This window comes from Nothobranchius furzeri, chromosome 4 (assembly GCF_043380555.1).
Source record: "Nothobranchius furzeri strain GRZ-AD chromosome 4, NfurGRZ-RIMD1, whole genome shotgun sequence".
In the NCBI taxonomy this organism is placed as follows: Eukaryota; Metazoa; Chordata; class Actinopteri; order Cyprinodontiformes; family Nothobranchiidae; genus Nothobranchius; species Nothobranchius furzeri.
The window spans coordinates 46,197,717-46,216,607 of record NC_091744.1 but is presented as its reverse complement, the minus strand read 5'-3'; the positions used below and the strand labels follow the sequence as shown (position 1 = coordinate 46,216,607).

The 18,891-nt window shown below is 42.3% G+C and overlaps 1 protein-coding gene across 1 annotated transcript in view; it reads left to right on the top strand.

Annotated features, from left to right (window-relative positions):
• The first annotated feature begins 6,955 nt into the window (after positions 1-6,955).
• LOC107373636 (INSC spindle orientation adaptor protein) overlaps positions 6,956-18,891 on the top strand; it is a 122,631-nt gene continuing 110,695 nt past the window's right edge. The window contains exon 1 of the mRNA XM_054737500.2: positions 6,956-7,538. The gene's annotated coding sequence lies outside the window, so the exon portion shown is untranslated. The remainder of the gene's footprint in view (positions 7,539-18,891) is intronic.

Genomic DNA, 18,891 nt, shown 5'->3' with positions numbered 1-18,891 from the left:
TTACAGAGACTTTCCTCTCCAAATACCTGCCGTCCTTTGCTGTTCAACCCCTCAGCCATCTACTTGAAGTTGAAGGGGCTGGGGGCCAATCTGTTCCTTATTTGGGCTATGTTGACCCTCCAATAACCTTTCCCGACAGCGTAACTGGCGCAGAGGAAAAAGTGACCGCTCTTGCCCTTGTGGTCCCAGAGTGTCTATTTAACAGCAGGACACCATTGTTGGTGGACACAAATGTTTTACTCCAGCTCTACCAACGTGGGGTGGGTCATGATGGGACAAGGTTCCTCAGAAGATCAGATAACTTTGCCCTACTCCTCCAACATACGGCCCAAGTGCTAAAGAATGAGAACAAAGCTTGCCCTGTTTAATTACACGGAAGACACCCCATCACCGTTCCAGCAAGGCAAAAGCTGGTTGTAGCTGGAGAGGTCAGGATTGGAAAAGCAAATTCACACAGATTCTTTGTTCTTGAGCCCTGTGAAGTTTCATCTCTTCCTGGTGGGCTTTTTATTGAGTGTGCACTAATGGATATCAGCTGTAAGGCTTCAAGTAAGATTCCTGTGACTCTCACAAACACTACAGCTCACGACATCACATTACCTCAAAAGTGTGCCATTGGCGAAGTGTCTGTGGTCCAGTCTATAACACCTTTAAACTCTGCCTCATCTGTGCCTAACGATTCTTGCATGCCCTGTAAAAGGTTTGCATTCAACTTCGATGATTCCCCTTTGACTGAGGAGTGGAAACAGCGAGCTTCAAAAAAGCTGAATTCCATTCCGGAAGTGTTTGCTTTTGATGATCTCTCTTTTGGTCATACAACTGTTGTGAAGCACCAAATCCGGTTGCAGGATGAGAATCCTTTTAAAGAGAGATCAAGACCAATACACCCCAGTGACAGGGAGGCTGTTAAACAGCACCTTAGAGAGCTCTTAGATGTTGGAATAATAAGAGAGTCCGAGAGCCCTTTTGCATCTCCAGTGGTGGTAGTAAAGAAGAAGAATGGAAAGATCAGGCTATGTATCGATTATAGGAAATTAAACAGTCGCACTATAAAAGTCGTGTATGCCCTTCCTAACATTGCGGAAACATCCTCAGCCCTGAGTGGAGCACGGTGGTTCTCAGTGATGGATCTCAAATCTGGGTACTACCAGGTGGAGATGGCTGAGCAGGATAAAGCCAAGACAGCCTTCACATGTCCTTTGGGCTTCTACGAGTTCAACCGCATGCCACAAGGTGTGACCAATGCACCTAGCACTTTCCAGTGCCTTATGGAGAGGTGTGTTGTGACCTTCATCTCAGTGAGGTTCTGTGTTCTTAGATGATCTCATTGTTTTTTCAGAGACCCTTGAAGAGCATGAGCACAGACTCATGAAAGTTTTAACACGTCTAAAAGACTATGGCCTTAAACTAGCGCCTGAAAAGTGTCAGTTTTTCCAAGTCATCTGTGAGATATCTAGGCCATGTGGTGGATGCACAAGGGGTCCACACTGACTCAGAAAAAATATCTGCACTCAAAGATTGGCCTCAACCTGTGAACCAAGAAGAGCTGAAACGTTTCTTAGGTTTCACTGGATATTACAGGCGTTTTGTGGAAGGCTATTCAAAGATTGCCAGACCACTCAATTCACTCACTGCTGGATATGTTCCACCTGCAAAAATAGGTAAATCCTATAAAAAGGCAAGGCCCAAGCATCCTGTAAATATTCGAGTCCCCTTTGGTGCACAATGGACATCTGAATGTGAGTCTGCTTTCCAAACGCTCATTGACAAACTAACATCAGCCCCTATCCTTGCTTTTGCAGATCCAAAGCTCCCATATGTGCTCCACACAGATGCTTGTGCTAGTGGTTTGGGGGCAGCCCTCTACCAACAGCAGGATGGGAAGCTTCGAGTGATAGCCTATGCTAGCAGAGGCTTGTCCAAGAGTGAGCAAAATTATCCAACTCACAAGCTAGAGTTCTTAGCCTTGAAGTGGGCTATTTGTGAAAGGTTTAAAGATTACCTCTACGGTGTGCATTTCACAGTTTTGACAGACAATAATCCACTTACGTATATACTCACTTCAGCTAAGCTGGATGCTGCGGGACATCGCTGGTTGGCTGCCCTGTCAACTTTCAGATTTGACATCAAATATAGGGCAGGAGCAACCAATCAGGATGCAGATGGACTGTCTCGTCGGCCACATGCTGCACTTCTTGAAGACGAAGACTTCCTTCAAGAAAGGGAGAGAATTGATGAGATGACAAAGCGCCTTAAAGAGGGGAACAAACAAGAAATTCCCATGGATGTGATCACAGCAGTAAGTCAACATCACTCTGTGTCCTTCCTGCACCTTCCTGCTTTTGCAGAGTCCCTTGCTGTGGATGCTTCCTGTTTACCAGCTTTGTTTGTGGACCAGGGTCAAACTACCCTTCCTGGAATGACCCAAGACTGTTGGCGTAAAGCACAAAGAGAAGACCCGTCAATCCAAAGGGTAATCTCGATGGTGGAAAGTGCACAGAGGCCCAGCTTTAAAGCTGCAAAAGCTGAACACCCCGAAGTCAAGCTGTTAATCAGACAGTGGAACCGACTTGAGATCAAGGATGGAATTCTGTATAGAAGGTGTTTTGACAGGGGTGGTACGACCTATCAGCTTGTGTTGCCCAAGCAGTACAGGGAGAAAGCTCTGCATGGGTTACATGATGAAATTGGCCATTTGGGACCAGAACGTGTGCTCAGTCTATCCAGAGCAAGATTTTATTGGCCACGGATGAAATAATCTATTGAGAGCAAATGTCAAACCTGTGAGAGACATTTTAGGAGGAAAGCTCAGCCACAGAAAGCAGCTCCCATGACTAGCATCAAAACAACATTTCCACTGCAATTGGTTTGCATGGACTACTTGTCCATCGAACCTGACAGCCGTGACACCAGGAATGTTTTGGTCATTACTGACCATTTTACTAAGTTTGCTGTGGCTGTGCCGACAAAGGATCAGAAGGCTCAAACTGTGGCCAAAGCACTCTGGGAAAATTTTCTCGTTCACTATGGGTTCCCCAATCGCCTCCATAGCGATCAGGGGAGGGATTTTGAATCCAAATTGATCAAGGAGCTATGCTTACTAATTGGAGCAGAGAAAGTGCGCACCACGCTGTATCATCCACAGGGGAATCCAGTTGAGCGCTTCAACAGGACCCTGCTGAGCATGCTCGGAACCCTGGAGGAAAAAGACAAAAAAAAACATGGAGAGAGTTCATCAAACCCCTTGTCCATGCGTACAATTGTACGAGAAATGATACAACAGGGTTTTCCCCATAGGAGTTAATGTTTGGCAGGCAGCCAACCCTCCCCATTGATTGGGTATTGGTGTTCAAACAGAAACTCATGAGAGTCATTCAGATTATGTACAAAAGCTGTGTCACAGGCTGCAAGAGAGTTACACACTGGCTGCAGAAAACTCTAAAAGGTCTGGAGAAAAAAACAAACTGCGATTTGACTCTAAAGTCAGGGCTGCTGAGTTGGTGGAAGGAGATCGGGTCCTAGTGAAAAATGTCAATCTACGAGGCAAGCAGAAATTAGTTGACCGTTGGGAAAAACCTGTTCAAGTTGTCATGAAACGAATGGATGATGGGCCAGTTTATATTGCTAAGCCAGAGAGAGGTGGTGGTCCACAGCGTACGCTTCACCGAAATCTTTTACTGCCATGTGGGTTTCTGCCAGTGGAAGAAACTTCAAACCAAGTCTCACAGTCAAATGAACTCAGAAAGATGAGTTTGAGAAACAGCAGAGTCATTACTCAACAGATGGACCATGATGTCTTAGTTGAGGTTGAGGACGAAGAAGAGGAGTTGCGTTGCTTTGAATCCCCACAGCTCACAACATGGGGTCCATTTGTGCAAGAGATAGTAAACCCACCAGTTAGGTTGATGAACCCCGTGGCTACACAATCAAGTGCACAGCAGCCACCAACATCGGACATGATAACAAAAGATCATGGGGTTGTGTCTGGAGGAATAGATTCTCAGGGTCGACACCGTGTTCAACGAGACCATATCATTGTAGAGATACCAGGATGTGACCCGATCCAGAATGGGGAGATTGATACAGTTGTCTCACCTGTCGAATGTGAAAGTGGGACTCATTCATTTACTCAGCAGCACGATCCCGCCTCTTCTGAGGGTATGAGAGTAGAGGAACGCAACACTGTGAGCAGCCCATGTGAGCCCAGGCAGTCCGGAAGACAGAGGCATCTCCCATCTAAGTTCACCTATGATGAGCTGGGAAAACCTCTGATTCTTGCTCTTGCCTCCTTCTTTGAACAGTTGCAAGCTACCATTTCACCCGCTGAGTTGAATACTCATATGGCGTGTCAGTTGCATGCAGGGACGCATGCAATCAAGAGGGGGAGAGTGTAACCAGGTTAGTTCAGCACTACCAAGTTTGGCCTCAAGGGGGCAGCAGATGATCATTGTTAATTTCGGGATGGACACGCTTCTCAGACGCCATCTTGATTATCGGTCTGTCGGCAGCTGATGTCAAAGCAGAAGTCAGACAAACTTGAGCTGAGCACGGTGAACCTTTGTGAAGCTGGATGAATCCATCCAGCCATCCATCCATCCATCCATCCATTGGATTATTTGATCGCTAAACCAAAGACTTAAGTTTTGTGACTTGAACTTGGATTTCTTTTTTTCCCCCTTCATACCTGTTATCCTGGTGAGTTCACAATTTGCTCACATGCTGTTAGCATGCTAAGTGAGTTAGCAATGTTTTAAACCTGCTAAATGAGTCTCTTATGTTCTAAAACCAGTCAGGATAAACTTAAAATAAGAAAAACTTGAGAGAACAGCCATATTCAATGATTTGTGTGTGCTGAATAGTATTTTGCCGTAGCAAATGGTGATTTATTGTCAATGAAGTGATTATGAAACACTGCGTGTGGGCTAGCTGGACAAATATATTGACCAGTTTGTCATGGGTTGTTACTTTACGTTAAATACTGCTGTGCTGCATTGCCAATTGCAGAAATACACAACTATGGTTGCAACAACAATTAAAGAGATTCAGTTAATTTTAGGGAGTTTTCAATGTTATTTCAAATTGCAATTATTACATGTTAAGCAATATGTTCCTGTGAGTTGATTATAGTGAATGTTACGAAAAAATGTTTATTTAACTGTGGGTTGTATAGACTTGAAAAGTGATTGTCCTGTGCATCTGTACAGGCTGGTTTTTCCTTTGGAGGGGTTAGTTGGAGAGAGCCTCACCTGCTGCCATCTGCTTCAACAGAGACTGGATTGCCCATCCCGGACCATTTTCTTTTCTTTTTTTTTTTGGACATACTCAGTTGAGAGGGCAGTAGGGCTTGAGTGCACTCATATTATTTTGAACTTTTGGACATTGGGTTTTATATTATTTCATTCCTGAGATCTCAGAGGAATTTTTGTTCTTATACTGTTGAGTTATCTGTGTATAAAAGAAAAAAACTGATGGACATTTAAGTTGTTTATGGGTGACCATTGTCAATACATTTTAAATTATTGCTAGTTCTTTGTCATGTGTGTTATTTGGGTGGATGTCTAACCATCGCTTGGGTAAATAAGTTACAAACTCCTCATTGAACCTAGAATAGATATTCCTTCCATGTTGCTGTGTTGCATAACCACAACGTAGGGGTTACATATGCATGAATGTTTTTAGTTCTTGAGAGCCGAAGGAGAATTTCCACCACAGTGGACAATAAAGTTCTATTCTATTCTAAAACAGGAACGGGTGTTCCGCACTATCACGTTTCTTCTGGCGATGAGGGTTTCTGAAACATCTCAGGCAAGATACCCAAAAGGAGAGGTGAGTGTTCCGTGACTGAGTTAGCATTGTAAACCTATCTTGTTCTGCAGCTTTAACATTTGTGTTTCCTGAACAGGGCTTCCGGTGTGTCCTGGGTACCCGAGGCCCCGTACACTGTAGCTGGGTATGAAACAAAGGTATTTTTCTACAGTGTGGCCTATCATCTACAAGGAAGTGGATAAAACCAGTACCAAAAGATATTCTTTCAAATACTCAAACAAAATTGGATACTTGCAAATTATTTGTTCTCAGCATTTGCTTGAAGAGGTTTTGCAACCCGTGTTTACACACTTTCTTGTTTTTACAAGCTCAACTTTAGAAGACCACAGGTGAAGGATGATGGTTATTTCCCACCATTTAATTATCCTAACAAATATCTTTTGGTAAAGATGTTGAAGATTTGGGGAACTACTGCCACCAACAGGCTTGGCATGCCTATGAATGTGCTTCACAATGCACTAGAGCTTTTGCTGAAAACGGTGGTGTTTATTTCCTAGATGAGCGGGGGATGATGTTCAGTTTAACAAAAACCCAGTGTGTGCACAGCCTATAGCTGACCGTTGCCTTCAGACAGAAATATGTGTTTTTAAGCTTTCTTAAAAGAGGTGGGTGTGCTTTGCCAGGAAATTAGGTATGAATTTATGAGGAAATTAGCTGCTTTCATTGAGAGTTTGAGCTTGAACTAATATTTATTACCTCTCTATAGCATAAAGGGATTTTCTATACACATGGGTGTGCCTGTGAATCCATGCACATCACATAATCACATTATCATTATTCATCAGAATCACACAATGGGAGCTGAAGCAGCCCTGACCAGCTTGATCTTTGCTGTAATGGGAACCAGCCGGCTGTCGTTTATACTTTTGTTTTCTTTCCTGCATTTTTGAAGCTCCCACTTTTTCCATGAGGCAGTCATTTTCAAGGCTGAGGTGAAACCAGACGCCCAGGAGAACTTATGGTAAAGATCCAGGAACAACACAAACACATTTCCGACATCCCTCACCTTCCCAGGTCGCTCTTTCCTTCTCTGGGACTGTTCCTGGGAAGGTAAACACCTTTTCAGTGAGTCAGAAGTGGAACTTTGTTCTGCTGCCATGGCATTTTCTTCATCTGGCTCCATTTTCTGTCCGTCCCTCCTCTTCTTCTCCTCCCCTCCCATTCTTTCCTGTTACATCTGGAACCCAGCTTCTGCTGTATTCATGTGGTCTGTTTTGCTTCATTTTTTCCAAAGTATTATTTAAAAGTTCTTTACCTTGTCTTGTTGGCATTTTCTTTCCATCTGATGAGGCCTGCAATTACGTCTCACCATAACAGGTCACTCTGCAATTACACGCTCAACCACAGAGTCGTACCCCCTCCTCTGAACTGCTCCGCTGCTCATATGGCAGACCGAAATAGAATAGTTTCATGTCTGTTTGGATGGCAGCCCAGTCAAAACTATGCTTGCCTGTTTGAGTGACAGTGGGATGTGGACTTTTCCTCCTTAAGAACAACCCATAAGCCCAGTTAGGTTGAGACTCTGAGCAGTCTCACTCCAGAAAGCTTTGGCGGTGGTTGTAAGAGCTGGTCTCTAAGACGAGACGCAAAGAGGGATCAAGACTAGGCCAGCCAATGAAAGAGAGCAGAGGGACGCAACGCAAGAACCACACACTTTTACTATGAATTCCAAAGGAAACACTTCATCTTTCAGTTGCTAGCAAAAAGAATGGGTGAGTTTGGCTAATTTAATCCTACTTAAGAAATGTTGAGATGATGCAGAGAAGAACTTTTTGCCTTAGCTTCAGAGACGCATCAGAGAGCATCCGATTTAAGCACAGCCCATAATACAGTTCTACCAAACATCTGCTGGTCCCAAGGGACTGGAAACATTACTACGGGTTATTTCAGAAGTTTTGTGGTTGATACAGTTGAAAACCATAAAATGTGACCCACGTTAATGCTTGATATCACATAGAAATGACACCCGGCTCTCCGAAGCACAAGTAAAGTTGGTCAAATTTCAGAATAACTACATTTTAAAACATTTTTAAAAAGTCCCCAGGGACCTAAAGGCTTTTTTTTTATTGGTCTAATAGATTAAGGACATCAGCCACAGATAGTTTCGTGAAAATGATGCAGTCACGGTTATTAATTCCCACTGAAACAGTTGCCCAAGAGTAACATTCATTTGTGCAACTAAAATATTGACAAAAATGGACAACACAATATTTCCTCTTTAGTCCATTTACATTTTAGCTTTGAGTCCCTCTCACCTACTCTGGGCTACAGCTGTCTCCTCAGAGCTTAGCCAAGCTGAGTGAACAACGTAGCGTTTGGTCAGTTTTTGCAGAAATAAAGGTAATGCTGAGAACTGTGAGCCGCAAAGCAAAAGCTTTTAGCATTTAAGTGTCAGAATATGACAGCTGCATCTCTTACAAAATATTTCTCACGTGTTAGGAGATTTAGTGTTTTACCGTGACCAAACAAGGCATTAAACCTTGCCAGTGTTGATGCTGTCAATGCTACATGCTAGCTTCTATACAACACCATAAAATAAGAACTACCATTCGTCTCAGTACACTGCTCAGTGCTTTCTAGTGGAAAAGATTTCATGGTTTTCTTTTGCATTGTGATGAGGCTAAACAGTGATGAATCACCACTGGAGGTTGATTTGATTTTTGTTGGAGTGATAAAAACTGAAGATCTGAAGTGAAGATCACAAGAGCATCATGCTAGTTTATTAGCGGTATCACATCTGTGCACCTGTCCAATTTTTGTGTGTATTCTAGTTATGTCACCTAGTTTAGTTACTTTTTCCCATTTAGTCTCTTTTCTTCTGTTTGTTGTGTCCTACTATTTACAAGACTGGTTAGATTTACTCTAAGTTCTCCGTGTTATGCTAATCTAACAAAAAGCTTGTTGCCCTGGGATTTTGGGAGTTGAAACTATACATAAATACTCCAAGCTGAATTCTAACAGTATGCAAATGAATAGGTGGTAAAAGAGCATTGTGTACCAGGATCACAGGCCTCTTTGTGATGACATTGTCACCGTGTACTTATGTGACAAACAACGCATTTTGTCTAAATCCAAAAAGAGTCACCATCTGAATTTAACTAAGCAAATAAGCTGGAACCTCCTGTTGGATAACTGCTGCATGGGTGATTATCTTTCAGCTGCAGCAGGTTATTTAACCCCTACTGTGTGGAACTAGAATTGGGACAATATTCAGCGTAACTTGTACCACGTTTTGTAACTGCAAACATGTTTCATCACATGTAACTTTGGATTCGTAACTTGTAACTTTGGATTCGTAACTTGTAACTTTGGATTCGTAACTTGTAACTTTGGATTCGTAACTTGTAATTCTCAATTCGTACTTGTACTCTTGTTTTGTAACAGGAACATTGTATTTTGTACATGTATTTTTTATTTTGTAAAAGTATGGAACTGGAATTGGGACAATATTCAGCGTAACTTGTACCAAGTTTTGTAACTGCAAACATGTTTCATCACATGTAACTTTGGATTTGTAACTTGTAACTTTGGATTTGTAACTTGTAATTCTCAAGTCGTACTTGTATTCTTGTTTTGTAACAGGAACATTGTATTTTGTACATGTATTTTTTATTTTGTAAAAGCAAACATTCATTCAGAAACATGAAACTTTTGTTTTGTAACTAGCAGACTTCCAAATTGAAAAAATCAAAGTACAAGTTTCAAATCAAAACTCACAAAACACACATTTCATTCTACAGGTACAAACCTCACATCCTACAATGTTACGGATCATTTTGTCTCGATTCTAGCGCCAGTGGGAGGAACTTGGGTGGAACCAATGAGAGCACGACTCTTAGCTACCAATCACGTTTCTCGAATTCCTGTCCAATCACTGGGAGAGGAGGGCAGGGTTTTGTCAGAGCTGTAAAGAGTTACGACACTCCAAGACTCCTATGGAATGGGGAAGTCACGTGGTTCATGTAGTTTCGAATAGTTCCAAACAGCCCCGCTGCTGCATTGACTGCAGTTCATTTCAACTATTCGGTGTTTCGGAAGGATTTTCTCCGGTAAGTTGGTGAAATGTCATCATTTTGTTGCATTGTGAAGCGTTAGCTAACCGCTTCGTCTCCTCACAGAACAAGGCTATCATATCCCAGCATGCTTTGCGCGCCGGCTGTGGATTTTCAACAGGCAGAGAAAATGAGGAGAGCTACGAAGTTTTAAACGTAAGTTTGTTAAAAACTAGCCGTAGAATTCTAAAAAGCTTAAAGCGGTTCAGTTTATAGACATTTTTTGTTTGTATTTTGTTCTTTAAATTACATTTTAGGCAGAAATCAGCCAGAACGAGTTTGTATCGCGGGTCCCAGTTATTCCTGTGTGTGTGTGTGTGTGTGTGTGTGTGTGTGCGTGCGTGCGTGCGTGTGTGTGGCGAATTAAACTTGTCATTTGTTTTAAGGACAACGGAGCAAAGAAGCGTTTTTATTAAGCTTAGAGGTGAAGAGTGAAGCTGTTTACACACAACCACAGAAGTTCTTCTGTGAAAAGTAGTTTTACATTCGGGGATTTACACAGCTGACACGTTTTAATGAAGTAAAAAGTTTGTGTGAAGAATAACAGTTTTATCTTCTCGTGTGGATGAATGTAAAAATGTGTTTATTGCCTTTTTGTCACCTGTGGTCTCTGATTTTCTCTGTAGGACTGCAGGTGTCCAGGGTCAGAAGAGGCTTTACCTGTCCTGGGAGAGAGGCCTTCTACTGTCATCATGTTAATGTTATTTAGCTGTTTGATATTTGAACACATTTATTAAAACAAATACTAACTGATAACTCTTTCTGGTCATTGATTTTATCACCAGTTTTATTATTACAGATGTTTTTGAACATGTTACATGAACAGAAAATGAAAAGATGGTAAGGAGACAAGATTATTTATAATACGTTACACTTATTTACAGATCAAAACCAGTATGGACCAGTTATGTACGGTTAAAGCAGGATTAACCTGAGTGACTCTTCCTGGATCATTTATTTAAACTGAGTGAGCAGGAAGTCTTTAACAGTGCAGCTGGATCTGCTGCAGGAGGATCCAGACGTGGATGGAGGGCTGGAGCAGACCTGTGGCTGAAAGTTTCTGGCCAGAGGAACATCATACAGGACGGTCTGCAGAGAGAGCTTTGGGACACTTCCTCTCACTGTCCACTCCATCGTCCATCTACAGGGACCGCTGGGCTGGCTCAGACGACGGCTGTTACATCTCTGTGAATGACTTGCCTGTTAACAGTAGTGGTGGTCTGCTGGTACCTCCTGCAGGACAGAGCACCTCTGACCTCCACACACATCTTCCTCAGGCTCATCCTCCCGACCCACAACTTCACCAGCACCAATGCAGATGTGCAGCACAGTGCATGCTGACCTGTAATAGATTAAATAAGAGTTTGGTTTTTTATAGAAAAATGTAAAACAAAACATAACCTGCAGTACACTGGTTCTGTTCAGTTTGAAGAAAAGCAGCAGGGAATAGTTAAATAAAAACTACAAAGAATTTACATTTTTAAGACAGATCTAATCATTATTAGGCTTAAGTTGAATAAACAAGTGCACATTGAAAACAGTTCAATGCTATTTTATTAAAAAGCCTGTTTTTTAAAACGTTTTACCCTCATTTGATGCAAAATAAGTTCTAAGGTCCAGTTTACATTAGAAAACATCCTACTGCATTCAACATTTATAATGCATTTGGTTTATATTAACTACCTACATGATAATACTCTGTAGAAATGTGTTGTGTATGTTTAACAAGTTCATTCTGTAGCTTAAAACATACATGAAACCATCTAAAGTTAACATGTAAGTCCTGAAAGCTTCTAGAATAAACAAAGTTACTTTACCTGAAAACATTTGTGAACAAACGCTGCTGATGGACGTGAAGCTGCTGTAGCTCCTTAATATTCCTGCTCCATTTTCTCTAGCTTTAGCATTTTTACTTTGTGTGTAGCTGCCGCCACGGCTGTGACGGGACCTACGGGCCACCGTAGAGGTGAAGGCTAGACTGTCCGAATTCAGCTGAATTCGAAAATGGAGCAGGAATATTAAGGAGCTGCAGCAGCTTCATGTCCATCAGCAGCGTTTGTTCACAAATGTTTTCAGGTAAAGTAACTTTGTTTATTCTAGAAGCTTTCAGGACTTACATGTTAACTTTAGATGGTTTCATGTATGTTTTACGCTACAGAATGAACTTGTTAAACGTACACAACACATTTCTACAGGGTATTATCATGTAGGTAATTCATATAAACCAAATGCATTATAAATGTTGAATGCAGTAGGATGTTTTCTAATGTAAATTGGACCTTAGAACTTATTTTGCATCAAATGAGGGTAAAACGTTTTAAAAAACAGGCTTTTTAATAAAATAGCATTGAAGTGTTTTCAATGTGCATTTGTTTATTCAACTTAAGCCTAATAATGATTAGATCTATCTTAAAAATGTAAATTCTCTGTAGTTTTCCCTGCTGCTTTTCTTTAAACTGAACAGAACCAGTGTACTGCAGGTTATGTTTTGTTTTACATTTTTCTATAAAAAACCAAACTCTTATTTAATCTATTACAGGTCAGCATGCACTGTGCTGAACATCTGCATCTGTGCTGGTGAAGTTGTGGGTCGGGAGGATGAGCCTGAGGAAGATGTGTGTGGAGGAGGTCAGTGGAGCTCTGTCCAGCAGGAGGTACCAGCAGACCACCACTACTGTTAACAGGCAAGTCATTCACAGAGATGTAACAGCCGTCGTCTGAGCCAGCCCAGCAGGCCCTGTAGATGGACGATGGAGTGGACAGTGAGAGGAAGCGTCCCAAAGCTCTCTCAGCAGACCGTCCTGTATGATGTTCCTCTGGCCAGAAACTTTCAGCCACAGGTCTGCTCCAGCCCTCCATCCACGTCTGGATCCTCCTGCAGCAGATCCAGCTGCACTGTTAAAGACTTCCTGCTCACTCAGTTTAAATAAACGATCCAGGAAGAGTCACTCAGGTTAATCCTGCTTTAACCGTACATAACTGGTCCATACTGGTTTTGATCTGTAAATAAGTGTAACCTATTATAAATAATCTTGTCTCCTTACCATCTTTTCATTTTCTGTTCATGTAACATGTTCAAAAACATCTGTAATAATAAAACTGGTGATAAAATCAATGACCAGAAAGAGTTATCAGTTAGTATTTGTTTTAATAAATGTGTTCAAATATCAAACAGCTAAATAACATTAACATGATGACAGTAGAAGGCCTCTCTCCCAGGACAGGTAAAGCCTCTTCTGACCCTGGACACCTGCAGTCCTACAGAGAAAATCAGAGACCACAGGTGACAAAAAGGCAATAAACACATTTTTACATTTATCCACACGAGAAGATAAAAATTATATTCTTCACACAAACTTTTTACTTCATTAAAACGTGTCAGCTGTGTAAATCCCCGAATGTAAAACTACTTTTCACAGAAGAACTTCTGTGGTTGTGTGTAAACAGCTTCACTCTTCACCTCTAAGCTTAATAAAAACGCTTCTTTGCTCCGTTGTCCTTAAAACAAATGACAAGTTTAATTCACCACACACACACACACACACACACACACACACACACACACACACACACACACACACACACACACACAGGAATAACTGGGACCCGCGATACAAACTCGTTCTGGCTGATTTCTGCCTAAAATGTAATTTAAAGAACAAATATACAAACAAAAAATGTCTATAAACTGAACCGCTTTAAGCTTTTTAGATTTCTACGGCTAGTTTTTAACAAACTTACGTTTAAAACTTCGTAGCTCTCCCCATTTTCTCTGCCTGTTGAAAATCCACAGCCGGCACGCAAAGCATGCTGGGATATGATAGCCTTGTTCTGTGAGGAGACAGCGAAGCGGTTAGCTAACGTTTCACAATGCAACAAAATGATGACATTTCACCAACTTACCAGAGAAAATCCTTCCGAAACACCGAATAGTTGAAATGAACTGCAGTCAATGCAGCAGTGGGGCTGTTTGGAACTATTCGAAACTACATGAACCACGTGACTTCCCCATTCCATAGGAGTCTTGGAGTGTCGTAACTCTTTACAGCTCTGACAAAACCCTGCCCTCCTCTCCCAGTGATTGGACAGGAATTCGAGAAACGTGATTGGTAGCTAAGAGTCGTGCTCTCATTGGTTCCATCCAAGTTCCTCCCACTGGCGCTAGAATCGAGACAAAATGATCCGTAACATTGTAGGATGTGAGGTTTGTACCTGTAGAATGAAATGTGTGTTTTGTGAGTTTTGATTTGAAACTTGTACTTTGATTTTTTCAATTTGGAAGTCTGCTAGTTACAAAACAAAAGTTTCATGTTTCTGAATGAATGTTTGCTTTTATATGGAACTAGAATTGGGACAATATTCAGCGCAACTTGTGGGGCCAGCTCATTGGCATCAAGCAGAGACAACATCTAAGGAGATTGTAGAAACGACTAAAACTGGGTAAAGAACTGTCCAACGCTTTATTAAAAACTGGTCTGATGAGTCCAGATGGACCTGTTCCAGAGTGATGGTGCATCAGGGTAAGAAGGAGGCAGATGAAGTGATGCAGCCATCATGCCTAGTGCCTACTGTACAAGCCTGTGGGGGCAGTGCTATGATCTGGTCTTGCTGCAGTTGGTCAGGTCTAGGTTCAGCAACAGGATGTGCTCCAAGAATGAGGTCAGCTGACTACCAGAATATGCTGAATGACCAGGTTATTCCATCTTCCCTGATGGCACGGGCATATTCCAAGATGAAAATGCCAGGATTCACATAGTGAATCCTGTAAAGAATGGATCATTTACATCTTACTTATGAACCATAAGAACCATGTGAGATTCCATCGGAATTTGAAATATCAATCTGATGGATCTTTGACTGTTTTAACCAGAAGATCAGAACTTTTTATTGCAGGGATTAAGCAACACTTCGTATTAACTCAGAGGAAAGAGAGTCAGGTTTAAAATAGTTAAGAAATTTATTTCTACACAATTTCAACGAGACTAACTTTAACACTCTGTGTACTGATGGAACTAAGGTGGAGTGAGATGTGATATGATGGTGGTGTGTGTGGAGTGTTATTCAGAACTAGCAGATCCGGAAAAGCGGTTAGTTCTGAGTGGGAGTGAATGTTTCGCTCTAAACTTTAGTAGGAGATTTATAACATACATGAAACACCATCTGTTGGTCTACGTACCCCAGGGGAAGCCTCCGTTTAGATCCAGAATGCCGAGGTCCTCGTGGACCCTCTTTGGTACCGAAGCTGGTAGAAAAGCAGCGGTGCCGACCAAACTAGTCTTGGAATGCTTCCAGGTCACGACAGGTTATCACTCCGAGACCCTGAAGGGGTCGTGAGGTTCAGCTTTTATTCTGAAGGAACAGTTGCGGTCAGGTGTAACGTGCAACAGATTTTATCCAGCTCTTCTGAGGTTCTTTTGGCTGAAGAAGAACCCTGGATGGCCTGTCAGAGACTTCTCTAGAACGCTTGAACTAAAGAAAAGGTGGCGCAGGATAGTTTTTATAATTGTCATATTTTGGTTTACTGGCGAATCAGAATTTGACATGCAAAAGAGGGTTTATACAAACACCACAGATAACCACGCCTAGCCCCAGAAATGAAGGTTCTGATTGGGTCAGACAAAAGGAAATGTGTCATGTGACTTTTAATATTACGTGTCATCAGTGTCTAGAGCAAATGTCCAAAATTATAATTACTTGTAAAATACTACTGATCACAGGATTATAATATCAAGTAATAACATTGTCATTTCACAGGTTGATAGAACATTGGGCTCACATTATTATTGGTAATAACAAAGATGTTGATTATGTGTTTATCAAAAGAGTTCTTCGTCTTCATCTTGGTGCCAAAGGTGAAGCAGTTCAGGTGAGAAGAGTGCAGGAAAGACCTTGGCCACTATCTCATGTAGATTTGGCTGTCAGAAACGTTATGTCTCTGCTCGAGCAGACACAGCAGATCATGACCTTTAGGTCAAAAACAGGACATTCATGATGCTACAATCCTCAGATAGTGAAAGAGTGGTTCAGGGAGCATGAGGCATCATTTTCACACATGGATGGGCCACCATAGAATCCAGGCCTTAACCTCATTGAGAATCTTTGGGATGTGCTGGAGAAGGCTTTGTGCAGCAGTCAGACTCTACCATCATCAGTGCAAGATTTTGCTGAAACATTAATGCAACACTGGATGGAAATAAATCTGGTGACGTTGCAGAAGCTAACTGGAAATAAAGCTAAAAGCGGTCCAACAAAAATATTAGAATGTGTGACCTTTTTTTTGGACAGCAGAACATCTATCTACAGTGTTGTAAATCAACAAAATAAGAAGCAGAAAGTGCAATAAAGAAATCAGCTGTAACAGACCACTGGACAAGGGAAAACCATATGATGGACGGACAGTACACGGATCATATACACAAAACAACAAAAAAGACAAAAGATGGATCAAAGAAGTGATAGAAATAAGGAGACGTGGACACAAAACCATGAACAGAGACGATGGAGTATTCACATTGGATCACGCATAGAACAGTGTCATCAGCAAGGATGCGGGCAGTAGAGGGGACACTGTCCTCTGTTGCCTGTCCCCGGTGGAAGTGATGCCACCAACACTGACAATCTGTGACGATGGCTATAGTCATTATCCGAAACACGTCAGGTAAAAAAATATTTTTTACTAAGCTGTGTAAAAAATGAACAAAGTAACGGCCTAAGAAAAGCTGTTTCAGTGGAATGAACTGTACGAAAACCTGTTATGTTCATCAAGAGCAGCTGTGAGTTTTCCAAGATCTTGGAGATGAACGGATGTTTAGAGATGGGTCAGAAGCTGCTATGGAGAGATGGATCAAGATTGGGTTTTTAAGAAGTGGGTGGATTACAGCGCTCTTAAAGAAACTATAAGGAAGTTTAACAACCAGTACATGTATAGACATTCAAAATAGCTTATTCATGCATTCTCCTGCAATGCCCTGGTCCTGTGGAATGATCCCTGGCATTTTTACTGTGATTGCCTCTGTATTCCTGTACAGACTGTGTCTGTGTATGACTGTATATGTCAGGTGAGGTCTTGGACTCCTCCCCTCTCCTGGGACTTCTTGTGCTGCTATACATCTACGCCTCCCCTCCCCCGCCACATTTGGTGTGGAGTGTGGTGCATTGGTCTGCCTGTGTGTTTGCGGTTCCCTGGTCAGGGGGTTTAAGATTTTTGGAGTCTGCCTGATCGATCCCGGTGGCTGCCTGGTGGGGTCTGGGTCCCTGGTCTCTGTTGGGTCTCCGGCGGGGCTGGTCGCCCCTGGGTCCCGGGTCCCGGGTTGCTGGGTTCTGGGCTTAGCCGGCTTGGGGGTGGGAGGCTGAAGGCGGGCCTGTGGGCTTGCCGCTGATATCTCCCGGGACTCTGCCGGCTGCTGGCAATCCTCTATGCCTCTCGAGAGGGGCCTGGGGCTTTTCTGGTTACAGTCTCCTTGGGGTCCCTGTGCTCTGGGGCAGCTCCTGGATCTCTGGGACATAGAGGCTCCCTCCATCTCCTACACATCTTTTGGGGGCAGATCTGTGGTCCCTCACACTCTCTATTGGACGCTTTTATAGAGAAACCTTACATAAACAAGTGCGTGTACACACACAGGTGCTCACATGGTGCTCTCAAAAGTATGGGCTTGGGCACATTCAACACAGGTCTTAAGGCTGTGGTTGGCACTAAATGCACTGTGATTTATTATCGTGTGATTGTTCAGTAAAACAATGTTGATTTTATATTTCCTCATCAGGTTGACGCAGTGATAGCTTGCTCTAGTGGTATTGTTGTGTGTCCCTTTTCTGCAGGTCTAGAAGCAGACTCTTGATCATCATTGATTGTTTATTTTTGTGGGACCCCCCCCCCCCCCCCCTTTTTGTCTCTTCCTTTCTCTTTCACCTCTGTCTCCGTGTCTGATTGAAATTATAAAGCATTCAAAAAACAACAACAATAAAGTTTTAAGTATCAGGTGTGACATTAAAAGCAGACGCTTTGATGCTCCACCTGAGAGTAAAACTGTAAGGCTTGTTACCAGCATTCAGACATCAATTCTGCTTGCTTCACAGCCAGACAGGATGCGGGGGGAAAAAAAGGGATAGTCTGTAGCATTTGCTATCTGTGGTTTAGCGGCAGCTTGAGAGGCAGTGTTGCCAACTGATCAACTTTGTCGCTGTTCCTAACGACTTTTCAACACCCCTCAAGTACTTGTTCTCCGAAAAGCGCCTAGCAACAAACTTAGCAACATATCTGAGGACCCGTTGCTACTTTTTGTAGAACTTTCTTGTAGATATTCCCTGCAGATTAGCATAAAAGAACAATTTGCGCTGTGAACCATTCTTCCGAAAGCAAGGAAAGAGAATGATAATCTGCGCATCAATCAATCAAAGATACTTTATTAATCCCAGAGGGAAATTAGAGTTTCACTACACACAATTCAGAGATCAGACAAACGTGCACGAGGACTGACCAATCATACACCTTTCTCGACCGGGCCAATGAGAAAGGTACACCTGCTGCAGATTCACGCTTCTACTAGAGATGGCACAGGTGTCAACCTGCAGTTTCTGCTCTGCAGCCATCAGGCACTTTTGCCCTTGCTGAATTTGGCAAATAAAGTCAGAGGGAGTTTGAACTACCATCCCGTTAAAACACGTAGCTCTGTGGCTCATCTGAATTTCCTTCAGGACATGGTTACATCATGAGACACCCGCTCCCAGTTGCTCGGTGCACTGGTGTGTGTCGTTATAATCACAATCTAGATGGAGAGAAAACACAATGGAGGAGTGGAGAAGGGTAAAAAGTCGCTGTTCAAGAAAATGCTGATAATGCATGAACGTGAGAGTCTGTGAGAATGAGGAGAGCAGGAGGTCTGAGCAGAACGTTTGGGATTATCACATCAAGTCTGCCTTAATATCACTTTATTTATACTTTTAGAATTTATTTTACACATCAAAGCAATTTGGGCCATTTTAATCATAGTAATTATTCATTTTAACTGATAAA